The 15,388-nt window shown below is 39.3% G+C and overlaps 1 protein-coding gene across 1 annotated transcript in view; it reads right to left on the bottom strand.

Moving 5' to 3' along the window:
- Window positions 1-14,479, bottom strand: part of LOC141148886 (galanin receptor type 1-like) — a 68,745-nt gene extending 54,266 nt beyond the window's left edge. The window contains exon 1 of the mRNA XM_073636717.1: window positions 13,953-14,479. The gene's annotated coding sequence lies outside the window, so the exon portion shown is untranslated. The remainder of the gene's footprint in view (window positions 1-13,952) is intronic.
- Window positions 14,480-15,388: the final 909 nt, after the last annotated feature.

Genomic DNA, 15,388 nt, shown 5'->3' with positions numbered 1-15,388 from the left:
CATTGTGCAACATGCTTTTATAAATTTATTTTAAATCAATAAGGTAAACTTATAAAACGTGCACTCACAATTCAGTTGCCTTTAGACCGGCACTGAGTCTTTCCAGCAGTGTATTTTTTGGGTTAAATGATAAAATTGTGAAGAGGACTTTGGGGACTATTGTTAAAAACCTATGTACTGGTGTTTGATATTTGACACTTGATAATTTGCACTATATATTTACATATTGATACTTTGCACTATACAGTTATATAGCTTTGATGACTGTATTTATTTGTGCACATTTTGTAGACACCGTTTTAGTGGTAAAAATTGTATAAGCACTTTAGGATTAGCGTAGTTACATTTTATGCAATACTATTTTCTTCCCTAAACAGTTATAGGGGACTCTTAACTGCAGCAAATCTAATTTTAATTTTAAATATTATTGCAATTAATTAAGCACTACTTTTTTGCGCTGGTGACACACTTTTTTACCTTAATTCATCAGTGCAACAGCCAAGCATTTAGCATTCTCCTTAGAAGAGTTTAAAGATGGAAGCCTACATATTTCTCTCAAGGCAGGTTCTCTATAGATTTTAATATTAAACACATAATAAGGGCCGGTTCACACCTGATTCACACAGAAATGTGGTCCGCATTCCTGTGTGACTCAGTGGTTGCGATTTTCAGTCCATTCATTTGAATGGGCTGAAATTGCTCTGGATCACACAAAAAGTATCGCATGTATTTACTTTTCAAAAATGCACTGCACCAATCTGGTGCAGGCAAATGTACTGTGTTTGTAATATGAATTTAGGGTGTCATTAAGACTATGTTGGCTCCCACAGCAGATCACACACTCAGTATACTCAGTACTCAGAGACCAATAAAATCAAGAAATTAAACACACTCAAGGATTATTTATGACATTTGCAAAATGTTAAGCTTTATAATGGAAATCTGAATTTATGAACACCGAATTCATCAAATCAGAGAGATTATCTCATATACACTATATGGCAAAATTATGTGGGCACCAATTTTTGATTGTCCACATAGCTTATCTGGACACCAATTTTCAGTTCAGATGTTAACACTAAACGTTAATGTTAATGATACAGCATACAAAGACATTTTATACAACTGTGCTCTTCCAACCTTGTGGCAATAGTTCCAGCATGACATACCCCTGTGCATAAAGACATAGTTTGTTGAGTTGGGTGTGGAGGAACTTGAGTGGCCTGGACAGAGCTCTAAACTTACTATAACCCCACTAAACAATTTTTGGATGCAAGAAAATGCTGATTCTTAGCCAGGTTTTCTCGTCCAACTTCAGTACCTGACCTCAAAAATGCAAAACGGGGGGAAATTCCAAGGTGATGCTCATGTGTTTGGAATTGGGCATCCAACAAGCTAATATAGGTGTTCACAAAGGTTTGTCCATATAGTGTATTTGAAAATCTATTTGGGATTATTCACTGATCAATCCTACATTCCCTGGAGAAAAAAAAGCAGACATTTTACTACATGTGCACCATGTACATTTATCAGCAGATAGAATATTTAGGCAGATAATGATGGCACGTCAAACAAGATTTAACATACCTGTAACTGAGAACAACTTTGGCCAGTTCAGCAGACTATTGTCACATTCAAAGCCAACAGCAGTTGGCAGCAAATACTGCCAGTCAAACCTTTGGGAAAAGTAGCTGCTAGTCAAGATGTACATTTAAATATAACCTATAATATTTTCTCAATATTGGTGAGTGGTAAGGGTGTCTACTCCAGTAGACATAAACATTGATTCTAAGGTTTTTTACGCATGCATGCACACATAATGTAGGTTTTAACTGTCCAACTGCTGCCTAATTCATTTGGCAAGATTTGCTATTTATTTTTTTTATTTTATGCTCTGCTATATGGCTTTATGGAGTACTCATGAATATACAATGTGCTAATTTCTGCATTAGCATGACACAAAGAAGACAGCACAATCCACAAGAAAACGTAAAAATACACTACAATACAATACAAGATGCAGAACATGCCTCTTTTGAGATGCATAACATATACATAGCGACACTGAATGGACTACATACAATACCTATTATCAGGGAACTAAGTATTGCAATCCATCTTCTATATAGAAGAAAGCTACATTGCAACAATGCTACAAAACCTTATACGGAGTAATTTGTGGCCATTTTGCCAGTTTTGCTTTAGAAAACATGCTTTCCGACTACCACACTTTGCCCCCTAATTATTCCACCAGTGATGTTTTCCACCCATCATCTTTTCAAAGCTTCCTGTTTGGATAATAAGAGGAAAAAATATTGCACTTTGATTCATGTGTGTCAACATCAAGGGAAATAACTGTATAAACCTGTATGTGTTTAAGTCTGGCCTGTGAAAAACTGAAGACTTGTTGTAGACTAGGATAGCCTGTAGGTGGTTTAACACTGCTTGTCTGCAGTGCCATCCAGTGTACAAATATTTAGGGGTTAGTTGTAATTGAGATAATACCACTTGCTTTCAGGTGCATTTGGTTTATTTAGGAGACACAATTTAAATAAATCAGACTTAATTAACAGGTGAATTTGAGCTGCAGTTGATCTCCATTTGACTTGCATTTGGCCTCTTCCTAAGCTGCATCAACCCGTTTCAAGCTGCTTTTGTGTTTCCATTGATTTATATGAGGAGAGCAACAGTTCTGACATGATCAAAAGTCCATGTACCTAGGCCCTCATACATTGCACCCATCAAATTGGTGTCACAGATTATCATGAGTTTCTTAACAACAGAGCCCAACATTAGTTGACTGTCCCTTCTAATGGGAAGCACAAAGACGTGCAGATAGGGAAGGGTAGGATAACTTAGTTTTTATATTGGGATTTAAAGTTTATGTACAGTAATGCACTTTAGCTAGTTAGGGAAGGGATAAAATGCATAATGTAATGCGTTTAGTTAGTTGAGGAGGAGATAAAATCCAATCAAGTTATTTTTTGCTGCTTGTATTCCAGTGGGAAATATCTTCCCACTTCCTGTCCTAAGATGCAACAGAAAATGAGAAGAAATCTGTCAAAGGTGAATGGAAATCCGATCTTAAAAAGTGATCACGGGAACAGGTAGATATTACCACACCCATTGCTCTAGTGGTACCTCTAATAATACCCTTTCATACGCTATCCTAAACTAAAAAACACTACACATATACTTTTAGGAAGCCTTTCTCATTTTTTATTAATAGGTCTTTATTGAGTTTTTAGTACAAACGATATTAAAACAGTCCAGGAGCAACAAAAACAGAGGTTCCGCCTAGCAACATATATGATTATGTTAGTTAATGTATGTAAAGATACATGTGCTTAAATTTTCTACATTTAGCATACAAATGCAGGCGGAGGGGGGATCGGAGGTAGGAAGGTAATAGGAGGAGGGATAGGATAGAGGGTTGGGAGAGGGAAGGGAAAGGAAAGAGATTTTTAGGAGGGGAAGGGGAAATAGGGAATGAGGGAGGTAAGGGAATGGGTCACCAGCATATCAAGTGTGGAAGTTTCAAAACAGTATAGAACAATATGGTTCAAAACAGTCTAGAACAGAATAATTTACATGTGAACTGTACATTGGGACCATTGTACAGAAAATGTGTTTAGTTGCACATTTTTCCTAGCTATTATCTTTTCCAAATGACATTGTTGATAGGGATCCGCAATTGTGCTAGATATGGAGGGGGTTTCTGAGTTTTCCATAACCTAGCAATATTTAGCTAGGCTGCTAGCAAAAGATGTATTATGACAGTTCTGGTGTTTGAAGGGTATTTTTCTAACCCTATATGGAGCAGTGCTAGTGAAGGGGTAGAAGGCAAGTCAGAGATAGTGGTGATCAATGTATATATTTGTCTCCAATAAGAGGTGAGGGATTTACAATACCATAGTATGTGGCCTATGGAACCCATGCTACCACAGTTCCTCCAACAGCATGGTGGGCTTTCTGGGTATATCTTTGATAGTTGGTAGTGCATTAGATACCATCTATGTAGGGTTTTTAGGTATGTTCCCCAGTGGTTGGAGCAGTGAGATGCAGTGAAGGTGGACCTAAAGGCTCGTTGCCCCATATCGGGGGTAATGTGGACCCTCAGCTCATCAGCCCATTTGGCTAAAGTAGCAACTTGCGAGTAAGGACATCATAAATTCAGTAAGGTGTAGAATAATGATATTGCTTTTTTGGGGTATGGGAATCGTGTGTAATAATTGAACAGTGGTTCCGGCAGCCTGACTGTAGAGGGCAGTTTTGACGATTTAAGTAAGTGGGAGATTCTCATAGAGTTCTGAATGTGGGAGGTCAAATTCATGTTGAAGGTTCTCAAATGGTTTTAACGTCTTGTGATTGGTAAGATCAAGGATATTTGTGATACCTTGGTTGCTCCATGCGGAGAGTTTGAAGTCTGAAAGGTGTCTCAATTTTTTTTAACATGAATAAACTCTTGAATTAACTTTCAGGTCTCAGAGTACCCCTACTGATAATTATATCTAAAGTTCAAGGGACATCAGTGTGAACAGTAAGTGGATATAGGAATATGCTTAGCATATTTGACACCTTGGGCTGCTCTATTTAACAACATTTTTTCAGTAATAGTAATGAATTTAAACAAAAAATAATAAGAAAAGAAACTCGGACCATGAGAATTGTAAGAATGCCCCTGCACATTTATAAGCAATAATTTCTAAAAACAATCCCATTCAGTCATGTGTGTCATTCAATCTTGAGCTAGTGCACACTGTAAAGTGTAGGGTTTTTTCAGCAAACCAGTCAAAGAGAAACTTCACTCATTTCTTAACAATACAACAAACCAAGCCTTAGAAACACTTAGTAATGGCAGTCTTCAAACAGATATTTTAGATAATTGCGATCTTTTTATTCTTTGCATACCTTATTTTTCTTTTCTTCCAATTCTTTTCACAGTGGTCATATTTACTAAGGGTTGATTAATGCATTTCCCTTTACTTTATTGAATGCTGGGTCTGCCTCCTGGAACATGTGACAGTGCACATGGGGGTGATGTATGCTGGTGATGTGGACTTTCCAGGATGCATCTGTGAGGTCCTGGTTAAATCACCATTGCCTCACTCAACCAGGAAGTGGAAAAACAGTAATTGTAAGTAACTAATGAGTGCATTTGGTGCATTGGTCAGTGTGTTTGTTTTTGGAGGGGGGGGATCCATGTTAAGATTAGCATGGTGAAATATGTAAAGGAGCCTAGAGCTCCACCCACTGGCTGCAAATTGCATGCAATATTTTATATTTACCTGACAAAATGTAAGGCCTCGTTCACACAGGCAGAGGGTCACAGAACAAAACAGCAATTTATGATGTGGTAGCAACACCCACGTCTAATATTTTTCTTTACTGCTGAATTAGGCAGTTCAGTCTAACACACGTTTGTGTCATTTTGTGGTAGCTCTAGTAGCTAAGCATGCCGTGTTCTGTTACACCTGTCAAATGCATTAATTAAAGTCAATGAGACCGTGTCACAACCAAATACCAAATGCAGCTGTGGCAGATGTGTCATGGTATTTAAATGTAAAATCCCTATTGGGATAAAAAAAAACTGATGTTTAGAAGGTAGAAGTATCGTCTTTTGTCCACCAGTAAACTGACTCAGAACCGCGATCTGGCTAACAAAATATAGACCTAAACTTCGTAAAGAAAGAAATGATATATAAATACACTACAGAAACTTTTCATTTTTAATTTATGTTTTTATTTTTTCATGAGATTGGGGTTCTTCTTTAATGGGAACCAAAGCTAAGAGAAATGCCATAGATAACAGGGTATGTCTGGCTTTAAAGTCAAATCCTGTATTTGTCCCTTACCTCCCAATTACCTTTATTTTCGACATGTCTCCAGGCTAGTCACGCAATGCGGTAGGTCCTTTTCACATCTTCTATGTCAATGGGTGGCCCTGATGATGCAAAAAACAGCACTGAGATGGTGTCAGGGCCATTCGCTGCATCAGTATATTGTGAAGAAAAAGGTATCATGTTGACTTCCCGCAGGCAGCAGGATCTTCTCAGCCTGGCAGTCAATCAGTCCAGAATACTGAGGACATCTTGTAGTAAAAAGACACAACTGCAGGCTGAAGGTTAGTATTGCATCCAGCTGACATTTTTAGATGGAGTGGTCTAGAAATGTAGCCTCTGCATAACACACGACATGGGTTTTCTTTAAGATATTTGATGCTAATTCTAATGCTCCAGGCATGATTACTCTGTGGCAATACTGTCAGAAATATTCAGAAAGAGCAGTTGCACAATGGTTATCAGTTAGTGTGGGAATTTACATTGTCTGCTCTTGTATCAGCTGGCACAAAAATGACCAAAGGGGACCTTCATTCCTAGACTACAGTTAGGATTTTCATGTCCAGAGGCACGGATCCCACAGGGACCCAGACAGCATGTTCATAAGCAATATTGTTCTAATGGGATGACATGAAATAATAATAAAAAATATTAGACTTAATGCGTAAATAATACAAATAGCATGATAACTAAAAATGTCTGCTAAGATCTCAGCTCCCTTCTTCTCTGGGAATATAATTTCACCATATAGCTGATATAAACAGTGCTGGATTAAATCCTGCGGAAGCCCCTAGGCAGTTGAAAACCTTGGTGCCCCTCTTGCAAGTTTGTGGAGATTTCTAGTGCGCGTGCTTCAGTGGGAAAACACTGAACCAAGTAGTATGCACATCGGCTGTTAGATAGAGATGACCATGTACGTAGATTGCACCAATATTTTTACAAACTGACAGCTGTAAGAGGATGCAGAAGACACAAACTGTAATGTGAGCTTGATGTCTATGGTTTAAGTACTTTAACCACCTCAATACAGTGCACTTACACCCCCTTCCTGCCCAGACCAATTTTGAGCTTTCAGCGTTCTCACACTTTGAATGACAATTACTCAGTCATGCAACACTGTACCCATATGAAATTTGCGTCCTTTTTTTCACACAAATAGAGCTTTCTTTTGGTGGTATTTAGTCACAAGTGAGTTTTATATTTTTTATGCTATAGATAAAAAAAGACAGTAAATTTTGAGAAAAAAAAAAACGCCTTTTTCTTTGTTTCTGTCGTAAAATGAGTGATTTTCTTCATAAATTTTGGACAAAATTTATACTGCTACATATCTTTGGTAAAAATAACCCAAATTAGTGTATATTATTTGGTCTTTGTGAAAGTTATAGAGTCTACAAACTGGTGCCAATCACTGAAAATTGATCACATCTGATCAGGCCTTCAGTACATCAGGTGTATCTCATTTCTTGAGACACTAACAAGTCATGAAAGTACAAATACCCCCCAAATGACTCCTTTTTAGAAAGTAGACATTCCAAGGTATTAAGTAAGTAGCATGGTGAGTTTTTTTAAGCTGTAATTTTTTCCCACAATTCTTTGCAAAATGAAGATTATTTTTTTATTTTTATTTTTTTACAAAATTGTCATATTATCAGGTTATTTCTCACACACAGCATATGCATACAACAAATTACTCCCCAAAATACATTCTGCTACTCTTCCTGAGTATGGCGATACCACATGTGTGAGACTTTTACACAGCCTGGCCACATACAGAGGATCAACATTGAAGCAGCACCTTCAGGCGTTCTACGAACATAAATGACACATCTCATTTCTCAACCACCTCTTACATTTTTGAAGGCCCTGGAGCACCAGGACAATAGAATTGCCCACAAAATGACCCCATTTTGGAAAGCAAACACCCCAACATATAATCTATGAGGCCTAATGAGTCTTTTGAATGGTTCTTTTTTTTCCAGAGGTTTTGGGAAAATGTGGAGAAAAAATGAAAACGCATTTTTTTTTACACAAAGCTGTGAATTTATAAGATATTTCTAACACATAGCATGTATATAGCAAAAATTACACCCCAAAATACATTCTGCTACTCTTCACGAGTATGGCGATACCACATGTGTGAGACTTTTACATAGCCTGGCCACATACAGAAGCCCAACACTAAAGTAGTACCTTCAGGTGTTCTAGCAGCATAAATTACACGTCATTTAATTCCTACCTATCACACTTTTGAAGGTCCTTGAGCTACAGGACAATGGAATTATCCACAAAACAACCCCATTTTGGAAAGAAATCACCCCAATGTATACTCTATGAGGCATGGGCTGCAAAAAGGTACTCGGGTACTCTGATGGGCTGCAGATAGGTACTCATGTAGTCTGATGGGCTGGAGACAGGTACTCGGGTAACTTGATGATCTGCAGACAGGTACTCAGGTACTCTGATGGGCTGGTGACAGGTACTCGGTTACTCTGATGGGCTGGTGACAGGTATTCGGGTACTATGATGGGCTGGTGACAGGTACTCGGGTACTCTGATGGCCTGGTGACAGGTACTTGGATACTCTGATGGCATGGTGATAGGTACTCGGGTATGCTGATGGCCTGGTGACAGGTACTTGGGTACTCTGATGGCCTAGTGACAGGTACTCGGGTACTCTGATGGACTACAGATAGGTACTCAGGTACTCTGATGGGCTGGTGACTGGTATTCAGGTACTCTGAAGGGCGGTGACAGGTACTCAGGTACTCAGTACTCATACGAACTGTGACAGGTACTCATATGGACTGTGAAAGATACTCAGGTACTCGGGTACTCATATGGACTGTAACAGGTACTCAGGTACTTGAGGACTCATATGGACTGTGACAGGTACTCAGGTACTCTGGTACTCATATGGACTGTGACAGGTACTCAGGTACTCATATGGACTGTGACAGGTACTCAGATACTCGGGTACTCAAATGGACTGTGACAGGTACTCAGGTACTCAGTACTCAGATGAACTGTGACAGGTACTCAGTTACTCAGATGGACTGTGACAGGTACTTGGGTACTCTGATGGACTGTGACAGGTACTCGGGTATTCAGATGGACTGTGACAGGTACTTGGGTACTCAGATGAACTGTGACAGGTACTCATATGGACTGTGACAGGTACTCAAATGAACTGTGACAGGTACTTTGATGAGTGCTGACAGGTCCTCTTTATTGGGGGGGGATCAGTGTGATTGGTGTACACTGTAAGCGGTAACAAGATGTTACCGCAAACTCCTTCTCACACACGATCGGTGTGTGAGGAGGTGAACCCGGTAACATCTCGTTACCGCTCTGTATTTACATTTAGTGATCGGCTGTGAAAGGATCACAGCTGATCACGTGGTAAACAGCCGCCAGCCAATAGCTGTTTACCAGCGTCGTGACGAGCAGTGCTCCCTGGAACACGCTGCCACCGGCGTGCATGCACAGCTCACTCACGATCACGCGCATGCGCCGTTCAAAGTGGGGTGGTACCATCTGTGATCGGCCGTGACTTCATCATGGCCGATCACATGGTAAACAGCCATGCCCAATGTCTGTTCACCCCCCTCATGGCGAGCGGTATCTGTGACACGTCGCCACCAAAGGAACAGGGATGCGCGCACATGATTGTGCGCATTCCCTGTTTAAATGGACAGAAGTCATTTGACGCCCACTCAGAACGAGAGCCGCGCCACCTGGCATTCATATGACGGCCGGCGGGCGGCAATCGGTTAAAGTGGATGTAAACTCCATTCATGAAATCTGACCTGGGCCATATATCTATAGTGTTTACTTATCTCTCTCCAAAGCCCTAAGTCCCATGTCTTTCTGCTGCTCCATTCCTCTGTTATCAGCATGATAACTTCTGACAGGCTCTCCGACACAGGAGATAAAAGCTGCTGAAAATTTGTGCCGGGGAGGGAACTTAGAGATAGATAAGAGGAGAGCTTGTCTATTCACAGCACAGCTCTGTAAGTGGAGGGGGGAGTGCCTTTTCTCCAATCAGCTCTCACACAGTGTATGCCCAGACTCCACACCCACTGCTGAAACAGGAATAAACATTTCTAACTCGATGTGCACTTTCTAAAGAATGTAGAAAGCTGAAGACAGCAGATATACATGTAAAACATATGTAGGGAGATTTGTTTCATCTCTGTGTATTATGGGGGTTTACATCCACTTTAATTTGTTTTTGGGTACATTATTTTCTATACAGTATTTTATCTATAGAGTCTTTAATGTAAAGTCTTTATTTCTTTGAGTTGATTAATTTTTTTCTATATTCTGTAAACAATTCATAACCAGGCTACAGTCAAAAGACGGCTACAGTGGCTCTGTTGTTCCAGGAGGGTGTCTATGGACATCCTCCCAGAATTACGCCCCTCTGTGCACACCTGGGGCATGCATCTGATGTGCTCTGTGATCAGCTGTGTCCAATCCATCAGCTGACCACAGATCACAGTAAAGGACAAATCACGGTGGCCCTTTACCATGTGATCAGCTGTGTCCAATCACAGCTGATCACAATGTAAACAGATTTGCCGGTCACCGGCAGTGCTTTCCTCATGCGCTCTCACAGCGCGAGGAGAGCAGAGCCGGTTACTGGCAAGTGTGACAGAGGAAATGTACACAGATAATCAGGGCCCTGATTATCATTGCCGCCCGATCGGTGCCTATCAGTGCCTATCAGTGCCGCCTCATCAGTATCCATCAAAGCTGCCCCATCAGTGCCTGTCAGTGCAGCCTCATCAGCGCACATCAGTGAAGGAGAAAAACGACTTATTTGCAATATTTTATAACAGAAACTAAAAAAAAAGTTGTTTTTTTTCAAGAATTTTTGGTCTTTATGTTGTTTGTTTAGCAAAAAATAAAAAACCCAGTGGTGAATAAATACCACCAAAAGAAAGCTCTATTTGTGTGAAAAAAATGATAAATGAAATTTTTAGGTAGAGCGTTGCATGACTGCACAATTGCCATTCAAAGTGCGACAGCACTGAAAGCTGAAAATTGGCCTGGGCAGGAAGGGAGTGAAAGTACCCAGTAGGTAAGTTGTTCAGAAAGCTTAATTGTAATTTTCTCTCAAGATCAAATCAATATAATTTTGATCCATTGTCACAACTTGCTCTCATTTTGGACTGGATTAGATCTCTCACTAAGGTGCATATACAGATTGCATATAAGCCTGCATTTATAAAGGGGTTTACTGGAATTGTCTGACTATTTTCTCTTCTACCTAGATAGCTCAAATAGCCAAAGTGGTTAAAAGGTAATTTCACCTCTTCATGAAAAATAAAAAGGTGAACTATCTCCAACCATCCTGGCTTCTGCTGCAGACCCTGTTGCACATAGCAGCCTGATGCCATCAAAATGCTTGCAATGGCACAGCCATGTGACCATGCTGACCAATGAGAAGCACATCAGAGGCATTTTCTTCCAGTAAGGTGTCCCAGAAGAAAGAAGAGATTCTTATTGTGTAGGGCGGTCAAGAGATTGCGCTGACCAATGAGCCTTTGCCATTGAGGCTATTATGGTAGATACTTGCTCTGGGGCTAGGTATTGTGGTATATTGTTCACTACAATAGCAGCACGAGGCATCATGGCCGCTTGGTGCAGTGGAGTCCAGAGGGGTGCCTAGTACATTTGGATTTAGTTGACCTTTTCATTTTTTCGTGAAAGGGTATACTTACCCTTTAAGATTTAATGCAGGAAGCTGTAATAGCATGTCCCTTATTTTTCCAAATGGAACTAAAATGAATGTCTTCATTTCCCCCAAAATAAGACCTAGCGTGATTGTCAGTGATGGCTGCAATATAAGCCCTACCCCCCAAATAAGCCCTACCCTGTTTCCCCGAAAATAAGTCCTACAAGTACTTTAACTAGGGCTTATTTGGGGGGTAGGGCTTATATTGCAGCCATCATCGACAATCACGCTAGGTCTTATTTTTGGGGAAACAGGGTATACACTAATTTCAATATAGGACATCTATTTTTTTTAGTAAAAAATAAAAAAAAATTAAAGTTGAAAGAAAGAAATGGCAGTATCCCTTTAAATCCACTTTTACTCTTAAGAATCAAGAAAACAGTAGTACAGTTATGAGTCCCTATATCCTCACAGCACACTACACTGTACCAAAAAGTCAGTAATTAAAGCTTTCACCAATTCCTGGACGTAGACAGCATCTCATTCTAACAATTAATCAAAGCAAATAATTATAAGGCTTTAATGACACTGACAAATGAAGCAAACATAAGTTCCTCGAGAATCCCAAGTCAAAAAGATGCCTTTGGGCACCACTGCTTGCTGTGATTCATGCATAATTTAATATGTATGTGTGATGTATCTAAAACGCGTTCGCAGTTGCATGGTTGGATTGATGCAAATTACTTTAAACAAACCACCATACATCAAGATATAAAATCGTTCCTTTATGTTGTGAAGCTGCACTGATAGATAAGAGTAATATATTCTTTTTTTTAAGATGAATGAACAGATCACACATTTCAACAGTTGTAGTTCTTTCCAAACAGCTAAGCGTGAACAAATCATAGGCAGGCATTCTTTGCATTAGTAATGCAATTAAAGAGAAGCTAATGGGATTTGTTTTTTTAAAGCATATACCAAGGTTTGGTCCTAATACAGTCCCTTCAATATTGCTTCTTTGTGATTCACCCCAATAGTATCTATCCACAACCGGACTTGCTTCTCATATGCTATGGCAACTCCAGCAATAGTTTCTCTCTACCTGGCCCTGGCTCTCTAGGCAAGATGCAGCAATCCTTTGGCTGCAATTTCAAAGTAGGATAAATTAAACAGCCAAAAGGCAGAGGCAAACTCCCTTGGCTATAGCATATCGGTGGAGCTGGGAACTCAGGTAACAATTTCATTTCCCAAGTTCAGAAGGGATATAAGAAGTTGGTAGGTGAATCAATCTGCCAGCATCTATTCAAAAGTAATATTATTTTTGGGTTGGCTGACCCTTTAAATAGAAGCAATGCTTACGGCTGTTAAATACAAAAATCATTTGAGAAAGCAAGAGATAAAAGTTCTTAAACAAGCAATTTACATTAAGATTATCTGTTACAGTGGCTCGCAAATCTGGTCCTTAGGGCACCAATGATGGGGAGAGAGACCAATCTATCAAACAGAATAAGAATTGCAGATGCTTAACACAGCAATCAAATGATATCTAGCTATCATTTTGAATAGTACATTTGAAAATTCAAAGAAGAATTTGATCGGTTGCTAGGGACAACAACTTCACATGCACAAAATTTAGAATTGATTGCAGAATACTGTATAATTGTATGTTTTCCAGCTTTCCACAAGTGTATTCAGATTACTTTATTAATCCTAAGGGAAATAATTATTAATCACTATTAAAGAAAATACATAAATTCTGTTATCTGTGACTGCTGATAAACAACAAAGCACCCTTATGACATACTGTATATCCATAACTAAAGATATATGTGCACTAACACTTTAATTTGTTTTTCGCTTTTATATATAAACTCATTTGCATTTAGGATAACTGATCCAATATTTTTCACACTGCATATTTTAAGCCATGCATTTACATCTGGAAACATGCACTCTTTCAGGATATAAAGCAGTTGATCATATTGTTACCATATCACCATGGTAATGGTTAGTATGATGGATTCTATAATAGACCCTAAATGTTGGACCTTTCACCCCATAAGCTCATCCGGATCTTCTATACAAGCCCCCCTTTTAATGAGAATAAGCTCTGCCTATAAGTGATAAAGAAAGCAGAGAATGTATGCGAATATAAGCTTTGTTATCATACAAGGTTGCTGTCTTCACTAATATTCTATCTAGACATATGCCTGGTTGTCTTTAAATACAGAGTCTCTATTGTGTTCTCTCTTGTCCTTCAGGTGTTAGTGTCATCATGGCATGCCGTGTTAAGTGGAATGCCAATGCATGTCAATAGGATGCTGTCCATGGTGCTGAAGGGGCATCTGTGCACTTTCCTAAGGACAGAGCCAACTAAGATCACATTTCTCTCATTCACTAAACATAGCAAGTTTGTGCAGAAAAGAACTTACCTCTTGATGTGAAATAATGAGAAGTCCTGTTCTGTTTTCTAAACTGTGCCTTTTTCACATAGTTCACCGGTGAAGCAGAGATCAGTCCACGCTCTGTAAGGCAAATGCTGCTCTATACATCCTCTCTTGCTGTGCTGTACTCTACTTGCACTTTCAATAACACATGTCCATTCTGCTTGGATGCCTACAAAGTGATCCCTCCAACAACCAGCTTGTTACTTTGTGCTGCTGGTTGACTTGTGGTTAAATGAGGATCTGTGTCATTAATCCACCCTCTGTTCCTGATCTGTGAAAAGTCAAAGGCTGACTGTGCAGCTCCTAGTCCTGTCTGAGCCTCAGTCCAATGCCTGTCTGATCAGCAAAGTGCAGATTTCATGCTTAGAACATAAAATTGTCAGCGATGCTGAAGTCTAGAAGCAAGCTGCCTTGCTGCGATCATTGCTGTTACAGTTTTAAAGGTCCAGCTATGAATGGGGACTGTGCTCCTCCCAACAATAAAGGTAAGCTCTTGAGCACTAGGCTTAGCTTATGATGGTCTGCATATATGCTGGGGTTGATTTACCCATAACAAAAAAAAGAGCCATGCTGGAAGAACTAATCAGTGATAGATTTTATTTTTTGGAAAGAATAAAGAATATATCTTATATAGAAAAATACGCTGCTCATTTAAATGCATTCAATTTTATGTTGCACTCCTCTGGGGTACTGCTATGGACAATGGCTCTATTTTGCTTCAGTTTCTATTTTTTTTGGCCTGGTCAATGAAAAGCAATTTGGTTGCTACAGGTGACAGCTATATTGTTGCTTCATTTTCTTTTGCTTTATTTTTGAGCAATCACTCTAGATATGTCTCTGTGATGTGCTGTATTCTCTGCATTTTCATTTATTTCTGTTAAAGTAAAGCAAAAAAAAAAAAAAAAAAAGGGTTGGAAGCTGTGCTTTTTTCCATTTTTATAAAAAGCCATAGCACAACGATTGTGTTTCTACTGGAAATGATTCATTGTTCGGGATTCCTACTGGAAGATGTACCAGGAATGTGTCAAGCAAGTATAATACAGAAAAAATGAGCATTTGGGTCAAATTATTTTAGCAGGATAGTTACACAGTGATACCTTCTAGGGGCTGATTAAGGTGCCAGTAAATAATAAATGATCCATGCTCATTTTCTGCCCTCTCAACATGAACATGAGAGAGGTTGAATGGATTGTTCCGGTAGGCATACACGCTAATAATTTTTTAATTTTATTTAATAAGGTTTTAGTGCAATAGCAGAAAGTCTAAAATGTACAGTGTAAGTTGACAAGATTCCAAGGCACATCTCTTGACAACTAAACAAGAAGACATATTAAAGGGGTTGTAAACCTTCAAGGTTTTTCACCTTAATGCATTCTATGCATTAAGGTGAAAAACCTTCTGTAGTGCAGCAGCCCCCCAGA

The sequence above is a fragment of the Aquarana catesbeiana genome, linkage group LG06 (genome assembly GCF_042186555.1).
Source record: "Aquarana catesbeiana isolate 2022-GZ linkage group LG06, ASM4218655v1, whole genome shotgun sequence".
In the NCBI taxonomy this organism is placed as follows: Eukaryota; Metazoa; Chordata; class Amphibia; order Anura; family Ranidae; genus Aquarana; species Aquarana catesbeiana.
This window is presented reverse-complemented; position numbering and strand designations above follow the sequence as displayed.